This window comes from Hermetia illucens, chromosome 1 (genome assembly GCF_905115235.1).
Source record: "Hermetia illucens chromosome 1, iHerIll2.2.curated.20191125, whole genome shotgun sequence".
Taxonomy (NCBI): domain Eukaryota; kingdom Metazoa; phylum Arthropoda; class Insecta; order Diptera; family Stratiomyidae; genus Hermetia; species Hermetia illucens.
Window position 1 is genome coordinate 12,777,210 of NC_051849.1, and position 15,691 is coordinate 12,792,900.

The window sequence follows — 15,691 nt, forward strand, 5'->3', positions numbered from 1 at the left end:
CATCTGTTGCAGTAGTTGATGGTCGTCCAAACCAAGCAAATCTTCAACCACTTCATGGCCTTTGAATGCTTCGTACCAGTTATAGGTTTGCCTTTCCTTTTAATGATTCCGTTTGCTACGCTACATTTAAGGCAAACTTTTTGCTCAATCATGAGGCATCATTAATATGTACTGATTCAATCAACTACTGTTAAGAAATTGATTGACAGATTGTTTTCAAATGGTGCATGAAAACTAGATGCAGTGTTGCTAGCTTGCACAAAAAAAAATATACGAAAAATCATTGGCGCGGTTTATTTAAATTAAAAATTCCGGGTACATTTTTGACAAAACGTCTGGAAAGGAAATAATTTGGAGTACATTGCAAATATACGAAAACCCAGATCAAACAGGCTTCTGTGATGATAGTTCTTTTTAGTAACATATGGGTAACGTTAATAGGAAGTTATTTTGGAATGATACGAAAATATTCCTATCTATAGTCCTCATTATGGTTTTTCATGAAATAAAACATTATTACGTAAAATCTATTTGATTTTGTCTGCCAGTCTTCTTCTTCTTCTTTACCTATTGTCCTGTTTAAATCGCTCAGTTCTGGGCAGGTCATTGCCATTTACGGAATCGATCGTTAAAATTTCAGTTTTATTTAGAGTTAATCTGAGGCCGTGTTGCATGAGGCGATCATTCCATTTTAGGATAAGTTGCTCGAGATTATTTTAGCTATTAGACGCTAGGAAAACATCATCTGCATAAAGCAGTATACAGAGCGCAGAACGTTGGATGTTCCGTGGCACATGATTGTGTCGTAATGTCAGTTAGAGGTATTATTTTAAGCCACTGCGTAAACCTGTCGATGATTGTGAGGCAATACTTGTATCCGTGCGAATCTCGCAAAGGGCCGATGATGTCGAGGGTATACGTTTACTTCCTTTCATATGTGATCTGATCTTAATATTGATCTTACACTTGTGGCACGCGGTGCACTGTCTATCCCAGGAGTTTACCTCCTTGACATGTGTTGGATGTCAGAAGTAAACTGAGTGATGAAGGTCAGTTGCCGAAGTTGGCGAGGAGACACTTTGTTGGGTTTTTGTTTAAACATGAATGTAAAAAGCTTGTGATCCGTGATCACGGTGAACGGCCTGCCTTCAAGGGAGAAGCTGAAGTATGTAATGAAGAGGTGCGCGACGTTTAACATTACAAAAGACCTTCACAGATCCTTCACCTTGTAAAGTGTTTCATTGCTTGAACCTTGTCTGGGTTGACCATGTGTCTGAGAAATTTCATCTGCTTCTGTAGGAATTTGCGTTTGTCAACAGGGATTTTATAATACGCCTTGGCCAGATGCAAGGTCGTGAAAACAGTTTGTCAGTGAAAGCTCAAAGTCATATGAGGGTATCGGTCGCGAATCGTCTGAGCATTCAGAGTCATGTAATCTCCGCAAGGCCTCCATTCACTGTTTGGCTTAGGGACCATATAGAGGGGAGATAACCAACAGTTATTTAAAGGTCTGTAAATACTCTGCTTCATGAGATCATGGAACCCGATGGTCGGCAATGTCCTCAAAAACAATGGAAAGAGTGTTATTTGCGCAAATGGAAATTTTTCCTGACGACTTTAAAGAGGTTGCAGGATCTATCAAGGCTGCAGGCCTGCCAATAGGCCATAGTAACACAGAAAGTGTGCACCTAAAATGGGGGTGCTAATGTCTACTAAAACGAATCGCCACGAAAACGTTCGGCGCAATCCTAAACTGCCGAAAGCCGTAAGTGCGGATGGGAGAGGAGTTCGCGGGAACCAGTTGCAAGTTTGGACGGTGTACGGGGAGAACCTACATCTCAGCGCCCGTGTCGACGAAAAAGCAACGCCTGCTTAGAGGCCCGAACATTGTAAAGAGATGTGGTACTGTGCTTCGGGTAGGTGCCGTCGAGGCACTCAGTGAGCCTGGTTTTTTGTTACATTGAAATTGCGTCCTCTAAGACATTTAGTCGCCGGAGTTGCGAATTTACAGTGGTGCCAACAAACCGTCGGGCCGATGAGGATCCCGGCGTGTAACTTCCGGAATGACCTTTTCGGGAAGCAGACCTCGACCGTTACTGCGATCGAGAACTACCTCCCAAACGCAAAGTACCCACAGTCACTGCAATATTGAAAACTGCGTCCGGAAATGTCGTCACCATTGTCTTCTAATTCTCAACCTCCCGACGAGTTTCCCTAGAGACTTCCGTGATCACGAGGCATGCGTACATTTCATGGACTTTCTCAGCCGTGGTGGACAACACCCCCAGCGACCCCGAGTCCATGCAGGCCAATATGGCGCGGATGGTCCGCAACAGAGCATTTTTAGAAGTTCTGATTGCCTTATCCCCATCCAGCTTCCTCATTTTTTGAAGCAGCTGGCTGGGGGTACCGTCGACCAGCGTCTTCTCGTTCAGGAATTCATTCAGTTTCGTTTCCTCACTCACTATGAACTCCGCTTTTAGCCTGTCGCAGGAGCCGTCCTCCAACACATCCGCGACTAATCCAATGGTCTCCACGTCGAACCCGATAAGGACATGGTTAAAACGCAAATTGCGACTCCAGATGGCGGAACCACGCCATCGGATTGCGCCGCCAAAAAGAAGGCACCCTGACCGCGATCGTTGGTACAGGGGGGCCGTGCCTCTCGCGAGTTTTTTCCTTACGAGACATAAGGCGCTAACAAGTGAATTTGAGGTTGAACACTGAAGCGGAACCAACCGATTGAAGCGGAGAAAGCAAGAATAGGAAGTAAACTCGTGCCCCCCAAGGTAACAAAATCCACCGCAGCCACAATGGGAACGACCAAACGTAGACCGGAGCGAAACCTATTCCTTCCGAAAAAACCTCGTGCTGCCACTTGCGGCGATACTACAGTTTTGTTGCTTTGGTTTGCTAAACACCTCATGTTTTTATTCGTGTACTTTCATCTAAACTGTCCAATGCACCATTTCTATTATTACCATTCGACGGTGGAGGTTCCAGATTGCTTTCATCAGATATCCCCGGTGGTAGTGAATCGGTGACTGTTGCTACATCCGATGATGGTGTGGTACTTTTGGCTGTTCGATTTTGATGATAATGATGAAGACGATGTCATAATAGACGACTATGAATTTGTATTTTGTGTTGCTTATCTTCGGGTGACAGGGCTGTGACTAATCCACAGGCCGAAATACGGGGTCAGAGTTTGAGAAAAGCACTCTCAACATGAAGAGTTCTCTCGATGAAGTAAACCGCTGTCGCTGAATTTGCTGCAGTAACTTGCTGCAGTTGTTGCAAAACGACTTGTTGCTGCGCTGTAAAGTAACTTGTGGGTGTGGACCGTTTGCCTTGTACCGGAGTCGACTCGACTGCCAATTTTTCCGGGGCACTTTGCGTTGAATTTGGGTTTAATTCCCTGGCAAAAGTAATTTTTCCGGCGAGCCACGAGAGGTCAGGGCGGATAGTGGAGGTCCTTGATTTGTCGTGGGTCCGATTGAATTTTTTTGCTGCGATTTGCGACAAGTGCCTAGTTTAACTACAAACGCGCTACTGAATGATCCGAGGGTTTGCAACGGCAGAAATAACGGCCACCATCCTCTCTTTTTTGCTGACGAGCTTCTGATTCTGCAATTGTACCAAAGCGAAATCCTTCCAGACAAACTCTTGTACTGGAACGCACATAGAATTTGAATCAACCCTGAGGATTCGATCATCATCCAATCAGCAGTCACAGAACACTTCGCTCCGAAGATGGAATATTCCAGATGATGATTTGTGCCGGCGTCGGGTCATCAACTTAGCAATTCAATAGACTTTTATAAAATGTCGAGGGCTAGATCCGACTTCGCCGGCGATTGAGACAAGAAGAAGGAAGAAACCCCGCCGGCCTCGTACCAGGCCGCCAGTTGTGAAGTCAGTTCACCGTCGGCAATGCAGTCTGCGGTTCTTGCCTCCGATCTGCAGCCACATGGAGACTATTAGCGTAGTGATCTATTGGAGACTATCCTAGGAGGAATAGGTGATACCCGAGGGGAGGGCAATACTACGCTATTATTCAATGCAGCTAGCGGCTCAGTTATGGATAAGATTGTCCACCGAGAACTCTTTCTGAGGAGTCCATTGGACTGAAGACTCAAAGATAACATGATATTGATTCATGTTTTAATTTTTCTTCGCTATATTTATGACTTCGTTTTGATTTCCATATTTGCTGAGGACCAATATCAAAATAGGCTGCCTACAATAGGCTACCTAAAGTGATGAGAAGAGAAACACTAAAACTTCATATTTATGTATTTATCTTGGCAAAAAGACGAAGTCGTTTTCTCTCAAGGGGATACAATAAATAATGGATCAAAATTGAATTCTCCAAATTGTTGGGATTCATATGCCACGTTACTTACCACACCTAATGATCGGCTACTATCCATTTATTGTAGAAAATAATGGAGTCAAGTGAAAATACACAATACAATTCACTTTTCCCAAACAAACTGCTGCAAAATGAGTCTTTATAGTATTTCCTTTTGCTTTTACGAGATACAATTCAATCTAATTCATTAGATCAATTTTATGGGAAACTCACCGGTGAAAATCAGTAGGAGTTTCCGGCTTCCATAGTTTGATTTATTTTCTGTTCAAATTTGAAAAAAAAAAAGATTGGAAAATGATTTTACAGATTCAGTTATAATAGATATTCGCTATAATCACGATGGGAAGCAAGTCAACAATTTTCATTCATCTTGCATAAAACTTAAGGAATGAGAAGATTTTTTTTCTTCTATTTTCCGTGGTAATTCACACTAAGTCAACAGAACTCGTGTTTATCAAAAATGATGGAAAGCGTTCGCCATGCTGAATTTAACACCATGCTGGAAAGGAATTTATCTAAAAGCAATTTATTTTCAAAATACTTTTCCAGCAATTTCACAATTTGATTGAAATTTGATATATGGCTTCGGAACAGTTGATATGAAACGAATAAGGTGACTGTAATATCGACATGCTATGAAATACGATGACATGGAATGATTTTCAGGAAAAAAAACACGTTTAAAATGTTCAGCAGTGGAGTTTGGAGATCAGGAATCGAATATCATTGAAGCTTAAACTCCCTGGAAAAATGTGCATGTACATCGAAACGTATGTACATATTTATCTAGAGGTAGAACACACATCCAAATCGGAAAACATCCTTCACAAGGTTCACATCTTGCAGATAGAACTGTCTGGATCAACATTACAGATAGAAAGGACAACTTACTAGATATCAAGTTGGCTGTATGTCTTCCAGACATGTGCTTTTACGTTTGAATTTGTAAAAATATTTGTTGACTGCAAGGGGACAATCCAGTGAAGGAGAATTTGTGGAAGTCACTCGCACCGCATATCCTGACAGCTATTACCGAGCTCTTGTTATTTGAGAATTTCATAGTCCCACGAAACCCTTAAATTTCTACATGTTCAGTTTTTAGATAAATATACTCAAAACTATCATGTTAGTCCCTCACAATACAACCCGCTTGCCTCATCCAACACAAACAGCAGAATATCCTCGAAATGTCAGCCCCAGAACAGTTTAACATTTCAAAGGCTCGCCGATACCTCCTAGCTCCCCTTTCGAAAATCCGAATCCAGGTGAAGGGCCTCTGATTGTATTTCACTTTTCCGAAGTTGAGATATTTAGGACAAATCTTACCTCATACAGACTAGTACTTTGTCCCTGGCAGATGACCTTGATAAGAATCGTATTCCAATCCGTTGCTACGATTCCAGCCTTGCCTCCCTCCACCTTGTATTTATTTATTTCTGGCTAACACTGAGGGCGGTTATTTGCTCATTTACTATCTACTTCCGTCTCATTTATTGCTATCTATTGCTACTATTCATCAAGTAATAGATGGGGTTGACAATACATATATTTTCGACGTAGCTTCATTAAGTTCTATGAACGAAAGGTATCCGGAATTATCTTCTTTCAAGAAGATGTGAATAGCTCCAATGTAAGGTGCTTTATTGCCACGGTTACTTCAGCATATCTGGATCTGGTACAGGTATATGTATAAATCTGGTTATTAGTAGCGAAATAATTAGGGTAATACTATGTATACTACTACGTATTCAGAAATTTCATTTGATTTTATTAAGATTTGCAGCTATACATCCAAAATTTTAGGATACCATGATTAAGAAAAAAAAACACTTTCCTCTTGTGCCGAGGAAATGGTCGCTTCAAGTACAGGCTGCGGGAGCATAACTTCCTTTTTTTAAATGCGCACCAATCAGTTAGTTGATGTCATAGCGGAGCGCTAGTGGTCTCGTTCAAGAGGGAATACTGTAAAGTTTTGTCCCGACACGGTTCAGTCGCCATCATGCGTTTGAATAGTGAGGAGTGTGCCTTTGCCGTTGAGGTTTACTTTTCAAGCGGATGTTCGGTTATTGCAAACAGCGTGCATATCGGAATCGCTTTAATTTAGCCCCGTTGGCTCCCGTCCCAGACCGCAAATCAATTGTTACATGGGTCACTACATTCAGACAAACTGCAAGTGCGACAAAAGGAAGAAATGGAGTCCCTCGGCCCGTTAGATCACCTGAGAACATTGAAGCAGTGAGAGCGTCAATGTTGCGATCCCCACGGCGTTCTGCGTGCAAACAAGCAACTGCCCTTGGACTATCCGATCGTTCTGTGAGAAGAATTCTTCGTGATGATCTTCATTTTCATCCCTATAAGATGGCGATAGTGCAGGAACTTTCAGAACGTGACTTCAATTCTCGGATGAACGCGTGTGAGCTTCTTCTTGATGTCGTTCCCGAGGGTGCTATTGTTTTTTTTAGCGATGAAGCCCATTTTCATTTGTGTGGGTCGGTTACAAGATTTGAAGACCAACATCCAAGAACATAACACCTGCTATGCTAACAAGAGTCATGACAAACGCCAGAAATCGGTTTACGCAATGTATGGAGAATGGGGGACGTCACCTAACAGATTTGATCTTCAAAACAATGTAAAAAAAACTTTAGATATGTACCTACATTATAAAAAATAAATAAATATTTTCCGATGCATACAATAGTTTTTATTGAGTTTTGGAAAAGGGGAGTTATGCTGTCGCACCCTGTATGAAAAATTTTGTGTGCTCATTTTTTCATATTCTATCACCCGACGACTGGAGCTATTCCGCAAAAGTATCCAATCTTGGCTCACTCCCTTTCGCCTTTAATGGGACAATGCCCAATACCGTCACGAAGCATAGCATAGCTGCTGCATACTATGGCAGTATTTCACCAAGTTTTCCTTCTGTCGGAAAGACATGTTCATCAAGACATCAAAGCACACACCCATTTCGTGAGTAAATTTAAGACAAACCCACCTGCCTCGCCGATCTATATAACTGATTCCTCTTTCACTGTTCACTTATTTTACTAGAACATTAAGGACTTAAGAAACGCGCTGTCGACCTTCAATTTGTCTGCACTGGTTCAGAAACGTTATGTCATGACTTGCCCCTCAAAGGGTGCTCCATCTTTCGCTGGGACAAGAACCGGGCTACATCATATAAGTTCATTAACAATTGAATCCTGATTACAATTGAACATCCATTCCGCGGGGACGCATCTTCACCACCACAGGCTCCCCTTATGATTGTTTCGTCTTAGGTATCTAACCATCCAACTCTGTCCTGTTCATTCCCTCTGCTTGTCCCTCTTACCGGCATGAGGAATGGTTTGACAGTTTGTCTAAACTTCTTATTGTAAGGTTCCCTTCCTTCCTTTTCTTCCTCTGAGGCAAGTTGAACCTCTACATACTCAACTGACCTAATCATCTTACTTCTCCAGTCTCTTCCAACAATCGCCTCCCACTCTTCCTGTTCATTCTCTTGTTCAGCCCTATCAGGGTCCGGATAGCTGAGTGGTTAAAGCGGAAGGCTGTTGTAAGGAAGGTCGCGGTTCAAATCTTACTGGTGGACAGTGGAATTTATATCGTGATTTGACGTCGAATACCAGTCGACTTAGCTGTGAATGAGTACCTGAGTCGAATCAGGGTAATAATCTCGGGCGAGCGCAATGCTAACCACATTGCCTCAACTCCACCAAAAACTTTCTGAATCGTGGTCTCGATCTCCTTCTTTCCAAGCTGCCCGAATACTGCTTCTCCATATTTTCTGAAGCTCTTCGATCCGTCTCTAAATTTGACGCTGAGCTCACTCACCTGTTACGTTTTTTCCTCTCCTGTATGTCTACGAACTTATCCTTGGTTCACTACGGAAGAAAAAGTTGTTGGCTTTTAAAAATGTCTCCGAACTTGTTCATTTCCAGGCTGTGCAATCCCTTGTAAAGTCAATGATTGACAAAGCGTGTAACCGATACTTGATGAGCATCATTGCGCGGTGGTTTGAAATAGTTTGATTCCAAACTCGTTATTTCCGTAAACCCACTCAATTTTTCACCACTTCTACCAATCTAGCTGACTCCACTGCCAACTCCCCATAATAATCTTGCGACCTTCTCTGTCCTTGTTTCTCTTCAGTGTTTACCTCGTCCACCCTTTACCTGCTATGCCACTTTTAGGCGCAAATTGTCATGAATCCCTTGGGACGAATTCCACTACATGGTATAGCCCGCAATGCAATTATCGCCCCTCCTTAATGTGTGACCTATCCACTGCCACTTCCGTCTTCCTATCAAATCGCATATGATTGCCAAGCCTATGCGCCGACTACGTTATTCGTTTGAGATAGTGTCAAGAACCTTGGTTTGTTGATGTTTATCTCCGGTCCGACTCTACTTGCCTCTCTTTCCAAACCCATTTGGCCAAGGTCCATGACCGGTGAGAGAGCAAATAGATGTCAACAGCAGAGTCGAGGTGTTTGAAGAAAGATGTCATCGTCCTTTAAATTCATCCACCCCCTCCGGACAAAGCGGTATGAAGAACGTCACCGATAACAAGAAGAAATGATATCGTTGCTAGGGTACAACTATGGCGAACTGCGCTTTGGACCTCAAAACCCTTCTAGATTTTGCCATCACATGTCGCTCTAATACTAACTTTTAGTTTCTCCAAAATGCCCCTCCTACGTAGAGCACTCCTGATACACTCCCTGATCTAAATTCCGCGCAATGATCCAAAATGATCGGAAGCAGGAGGATCCCGAGCGGAAACCAACCTGCTCTCTGTCGCTTAAGCTTTCGAGATGTTCTTTCATGCGTTCCACTCCATCTGTCACACTCAAAATGGGTGCCCTTCTTTGGAATCTTAACGATCATCCTCTTTTTCGAATTTCTGGGAAAGGTCTCAGATTCCCAAAATTTCCGTACGAGTGGAAGCAGTAACTGCAGGTGCAGTGATAAATGACTCTGCGGGGAGATTGACAAGCCCAGTGGCTTTACTCCGTTTGTGTGTATTGAATGCCAAAATGATTTCTTTTCTGTTTGGAGGAATAGTCCTTATCCGCATGTTAATGTGACTAGCCATATCATCCACAAGTGGTGGAACCTCGCCGGATGTAATACGGTTAAGAACCATGATAAAGTGTGCTTTCCACATCTTCAGTTTTTCATCATCGTGGATGAGAAGTTGACTCTTCACAAGACCACTGAAAGATTTGCAACCACATGCAAGTTCTTTCGTGATGCGCTATACAGTTCTGAAATCATTGCGATCTGCGACATCTTCCGCTTCCCTTATCAGCGCAATAGCCAATTCTCTTTTGTCGCGGCATATACTCCGCTGAACTTCACGGGATTTCGCTCGGTATCGGAGTTCGGGCGCGTCACGCCATCATCACTCGCAGCGGTCAGCATAGCTTTTAACCCTTTCCGTTTATCGATCCGCTTCCACGCCTCTGTAGTCAGTCAGTCGTACGCGACATCGGTTGGTGATCCCTTTCGAGGCCGATGTCAGCGACTGTCTAATTGCGCACATCCAGAAGACAACTCCTAAATCTGCTGCTGATCGCGAAGTGGACAACCTGCTCGTACAGCGTCGGTCAGTTGAAATCCAACTGACCTTTTCAGGCTCTGTTCTCGAACAGTGTGCCACCGATGACGAGGCGGTGGAAGTTGCAGAAATCTATGAACCTCCTACCATTACGGCTACGGTCGCCAAAACCGTGCTTACCCATCACATGTCCGAGGAAGGTGTTGTCTGATACCACCTTGGCATTCAGATCACCCATCACGATCACAATGTCACCTTCAGGATGCTTCCCATGAACCGGGTTTAATTACTCATAACAAGCATTCTTCTCCACTACATTGGAAGCCACCGTTGGTGCGTAGCATTGTATAATTATGATGCTCCTTAACCTGGACCGAAATCTAGCAGTTAGAAGCCTGTCAGAAAGCGGCTCGCAGGACAAGAGAGTGTGCCTTGCGTCAGAAGTAACCTGACACCGGATTCGCGTCTGCTACCGCTTGGCGTTCAAGAGTACAAAACCACATTATCGCAAGAAGAAGAGGAGTACCCTCCAGAGTCCCATCGTCTTATTTCGCTTGGGCTCAAAAAGTCCAGTTTATATCGCAGGAATTCCTGCTCAAGTTGGAGGAAGCGGGCATTTTAGCTACCGTTGCCGAGGAGCGTGTGCACATTCCAGAAACCAAAAAAAAGTTCGTTTTTGATAGCCAATGGTCGTTGTCATGAAGTCAGCCCCTATCCGAGGCGCTGTTGACGTTTCAGTAGCAGTAGAGTTGCAAAATTCGCAGGTTGCCCACAAATTTCTATCAACGCAATGGAAATTTGCCCTAACTCACAAGGCCTACAAGGAAAGGGATCCTTTTTATAGCTATCCGCAAAAGCAGAAATACATACTATTCTACCTCTGAACTATTGTACTATTTCATTGTTCTCATTTTCCTCCAAAAGAGAGATCGAGATCGGGAGATACGGCAGGGACTGATTAACCGTGAACTTCGACCACTTCATAGCAAAAGAGCAGCATTGGTTTGTGAAGGAGAAGAGAAAGCATCCCGAGAAGTCTTAAAAGGAGTTGAAGCACATTTGAAGGAACCGTGAACGATGACCCATAGCATGGTTGACGCGCTGTACCCCATTAAGGAATGAATGACCGTGATATATACCCTTGTGAGCTAATAGGCTCTAGGGATAGATAACGAATTGGTTATCAACTATTGTTAGTATTAAACATCCACCGGTAGCATTATCGTGCTATGGAAAGCTTCAACAACCTTGGGGATGAGGTTGAACTCATTTCTAGAGGAACTTGTAATGATAATGAGTGGAGATAGGAGATCAGGTCGATCATCCTGAGTGGCCGATAACGACCTAGAGGGCAGAGCTATCCCAAAAATCTAAACAAATTGGCTAAATGGACCGTGAAGGTCCGCCCACAAAGATTGAAGCTCTATCAAAGTGCTCGGTCGACACGTTCTTGCACGCCTCTGTACTAGCCAGGATCAGGAATGTGGGGGGGGGGGTCCTTTGAGCGCTTTGATCCCTCACGCTTCATTACTAAAAACCAACGTGTCTTTCCCGATGCGTGGGTCCGCACCGGATTTTAAATTTGATTTTACAACGAATTTCGCGACGGCCTATCGATGGATAAACAAAACGCGAGCTAACGTTGGAAATTAAAAGAGGAAAGAAAAAAAAAAAACCGGCTCGACTGCGCGCGTGGAGCCGTAAGTCTCCGGACCTCAGAGGCCGCGCCTCATACAAGATCTGAGGCGGAAGAGACAGCAATTGAGACGGTGATCCGTCGTGGATCTTCCCCTCCTTGATCGCGGCACTCGGGTCCGGAGACTTACGGCTCCACGCGCGCGGTCGAGCCGGTTTAGTCGGCATTGACGAGTCTGTATTCCCAGTGTAATCCGGAGTCTTTTCTTGGTAGAGTTTGAACATTGTTTGGAACGCTTGGGTTCGTATCACCCTTTCAAGAACCTGGACTGCTCTATTCCTGGTAGGTTCGCCCAGTATAGTTCCCTCAGTTTTTCCTCTTCATTTTTCAATGACGCAGCCATAAACTCGTTTCCGATTCCACAGAAGGGTTCTGATCCGTATAGGGGTGTCCCCACTCCCTTCCTGGCCACCTCATCGCTATCTCATCACCATCGAAATCACTATGGCCTGAAACCCGGAGTATCCAGATCTCATTGTAGAGTTCACCTTGTTGGACTTAAGTGCCTTGATCGCCACTGGTCTATCGGTCTATAACATATATTTCCACCTAGAAAACAAGAGTGTTCTTACCCATTGCTTCAAAGTACGTTTTCCTTCAACCCCTCCCTCTGCTGTTAGTTTTAACAGTTTTAATTAGCTGCTAATATAAGCCGTATGTCACTGCCACGCTCTCTTATGTTTTAAACTTCTTATCAGAAGGCAACCTAGTTGATATGTTATCTCTTCATCATCATCAACGGCGCAACAACCGGTATCCAGTCTAGGCTTGCCTTAATAAGGAACTCCAGACACCCCGGTTCTACACCTAGGTCCACCAGTTCGATATCCCCAAAAGCTGTCTGACGTCCCGACCTACGTCATCGCTCCATCTCAAGCAGGGTCTGCTTCGTCTTCTTTTCCTACCATAAATATTGCCCTTATAAACTTTCCGGTCTGGATCATCTTCATCCATAGGGATTAAGTGACCCGCCCACCGTAACCTATTGAGCCGGATTTTATCCACAACCTGGTATCGCTCATAGATTTCGTCGTTATGTAGACTACGAAATCCTCATGTAGGGGGCCAAAAATTCTTTGAAGGATTCTTCTTTGGAACGCGGCCAAGACTTCGCAATTTTTCTTGTTAAGAACCCAAGTCTCCGAGGAATACATGAGGACTGGCAAGATCATTGTCTTGTACAGTGAGAGCTTTGACCCTATGGTGAGACTTCTGAACAGAACAGTTTTTGTAAGCTGAAATATGCTCTCTTGTTATCCCTTGGTATCAATAATTCGGGATGCGGTATGCGTCTTCCAGAGTAATTTTTGGTCTAATGTGATTCCCAAATATTTGACTTCTGTTTTGCGTTTTACCTCCATGCCATGTAACCTAATGGCCCTCAAGTGATCAACCTTGCGCTTCCTACTAATTGGTACTATATTGGTTTGGGCTGGATTGATGTACAGCTCCGCCTTTCTGCACCAGGCATCAGTAGTTCTTAATACGATTTGGATTCTATCACGTAGAGTGTTCTCATATTTGTTCCTACAGATTAAAACATCATCAACGTAACCCTGAATTTGTATTCCAGTACTGGGAAAATGCAATTTTCCCGAGGGATTTCAATGGCTTAAAGGTTCGCACTACCCTAGCTTCCGAGTATACCTCTTTGGCTAGAGAATTTTGTCGCACCCCGGAAAGGAGTTGTGAGAAGCTGACCTACTCTATCTGCCTCATTCTACCCAAAAGTCCCATCTTTCTTTTTTGGACAGGTGGAAGTGCATTTGGCTATAGCTTTGTATAGCCAGGATACATCTGTGATTTCTTTGATTCCCTCACAGAATTTCCTGAAGGTATCCCGTTTTGCGTACCTGATCGCGTTGCTATACACCATCGCTGCATTTTTGTACCTCAGTCAGTCTCTGGTTTGTTTTACCCAGTTGAAGAATATTCGGACTTCCGTTCTCGTTGTGGCTATGTTCCTGTTCCACCATGGTACATCCCTTGATGACCTAACTGCCTTGGCCGGACAGCTGGCCTCATATGCGTCAATGACCATTTGGTTGAGGTCTTCCACCACTTTTTGGACAAGCCATGTTTTTACTCAGGTGCCTTGCATAGGAGTCCCAATCGCTCAATGCTACTCTTTGCATACTTTCTGCTTGCAGACCTTGAATGTGCCCCCAGCATACACGGTTTTTTGTCCCAGAACTATTCTAATGTTGTCATTGAGGGTTGGTCTTGCATTTACTGCAGATGTGCTCTTGCATGGTATTGACTCCATTATTGTTTGGAGCTCTTCTCCACTGTCGGAGTGTCATCCTCTAGGTCTACTTCCCTATTTGGTCCTGCTTTTCAGCACTATTGGTTCTGCGGTTCTTCTCCGATATATCTTTCCCCGGCTTCCTCCTGTGCAAATGGACAATGCCAAATCTACAGCTGATATGCAGTTTTGTCATCTGATTGCCCCGGGGATCGGTCATCTACCCCGATCGTGAAGAGTTTAGCTTTGCCTTGCACTTTGCTTCTGAAGACTCTCCATATCGCAATTAGATACCCAAAATATCGGTATTTGCGAGACCAATAAATGACACAAACGAATAGAAAAAGCCAGTTTTTATTATTTCAAATAATTTAATTACTTGAAATACGGCGTAATTTCACTCAGATAAAGATCCTCCGTTTCTATCGTTGCGGCTTTAGGAAAACACACTCTCAACTTATGTGCGACTGGTAAATAATCCCCAGCACGTGTTAACAATTCTGCTGTTTTCTTCCCTGACAATTTAGGGATTGTAATCCTAAGCTATTATGTCGTGCATATATGACCTAGTGGGAAGCGTATCCCGGTAAACCAAGGTTTCCAATCGATCCCTTGCACATCTGCCTGACGACACGGTCTTCGATAATTTCTTGCTTTCCACGAGTGACTTATTTGCGCCGGCAATATGGCCAGGCGAATGCTCTTGACCTAGCTAGTATAGTTAATGTCGGGCTTCCTGGTTCCTGCCTGATCCTGATTGATCTCAGACGTGCTTTTGCTTGTCCCTGCTTTTTGAGCAGTAATCTTCATTGGTTGTTGTCCTCGCAGTATACCAATGTTGACCTTAGATCTGCTGCTTCACATCCCAACTTCTCCCTTCTTGGGTTTAATCACCTGGCTCTCAGTATTTCGAAGATGTTCCTCCACCTGGTTAACCAATTTTTGGGCGGTACCGGATCCCGCTTGTTTGGTTGTAAGGTCGAAATTACTCACCGAGGCGACCAAGTATCAGTGAGGCTTTGTTCGAATACAGTCAGTTACCCCCAACTGTCAACTATCCATTGGGCACGGTTCGCAAGACACCCTGGATTGGGGAGGTGCTTTTCGACTCTACAGTCCAGATTCGTAGCGTTTTGTTAAGAGTTGGGGCACCTCGTATAGGGTGTGGTAATCACCGCTCACTAATAGTCTTGGTAGATGAAGGACTTGGCCCCTGGAAAACCACACATCACCCTAGACGAGAGAAAGCTCACTCTAAAAGACAGATAGGTTGGCCACAGGGAGCTACCAGGGTACTGACCCGAGGTCTGATGCTCAGAGGTGGCGGTGAGGAAGACGGGGCGGCAACCCTGTCGGCCAAACCAAAACCAAATGGCCGAGGAGAACCTCCATAGTGGTGGCACCGGGAGACGCTGTACTCACTTTGACTTGCCGGCTGTGATGCAGTAGGTGAATGCTCCAAAGGCCTAATCAGGGCGATCAGACCTGAGTCTGCACGGGGACTCATCTGAAGTGGGAAATTGGTCACGAAACCTCATTAGGGGTATATTGGTACCATGGGAACCGAGACAGTTCCTGGACTCTCATACTTCCGGTGAACTCCCGTTGTATGTGAGTCGGTTATTTGCGGTTAGCCCCCTAGTGGGGGCTTCATGGGGGTTGTTTATTTATTTATTTATTTAATTAACGGACATCAAACAGATAGAATTCCAATTAATTATTGTCCTCAGGAGGAGGAGGAGAAAGCAAAAAACTTATCCTACGTTTAAAATTAGGGAAGTTAAAAGGACCAAGCTGTTTTGCATTATAA

The 15,691-nt window shown here is 44.1% G+C and overlaps 1 protein-coding gene across 4 annotated transcripts in view; it reads left to right on the plus strand.

The window, feature by feature from the left end:
- LOC119661393 (diacylglycerol kinase 1) overlaps positions 1-15,691 on the plus strand; it is a 331,394-nt gene that overhangs the window by 143,778 nt on the left and 171,925 nt on the right. The gene's annotated exons all lie outside the window — the stretch shown is intronic.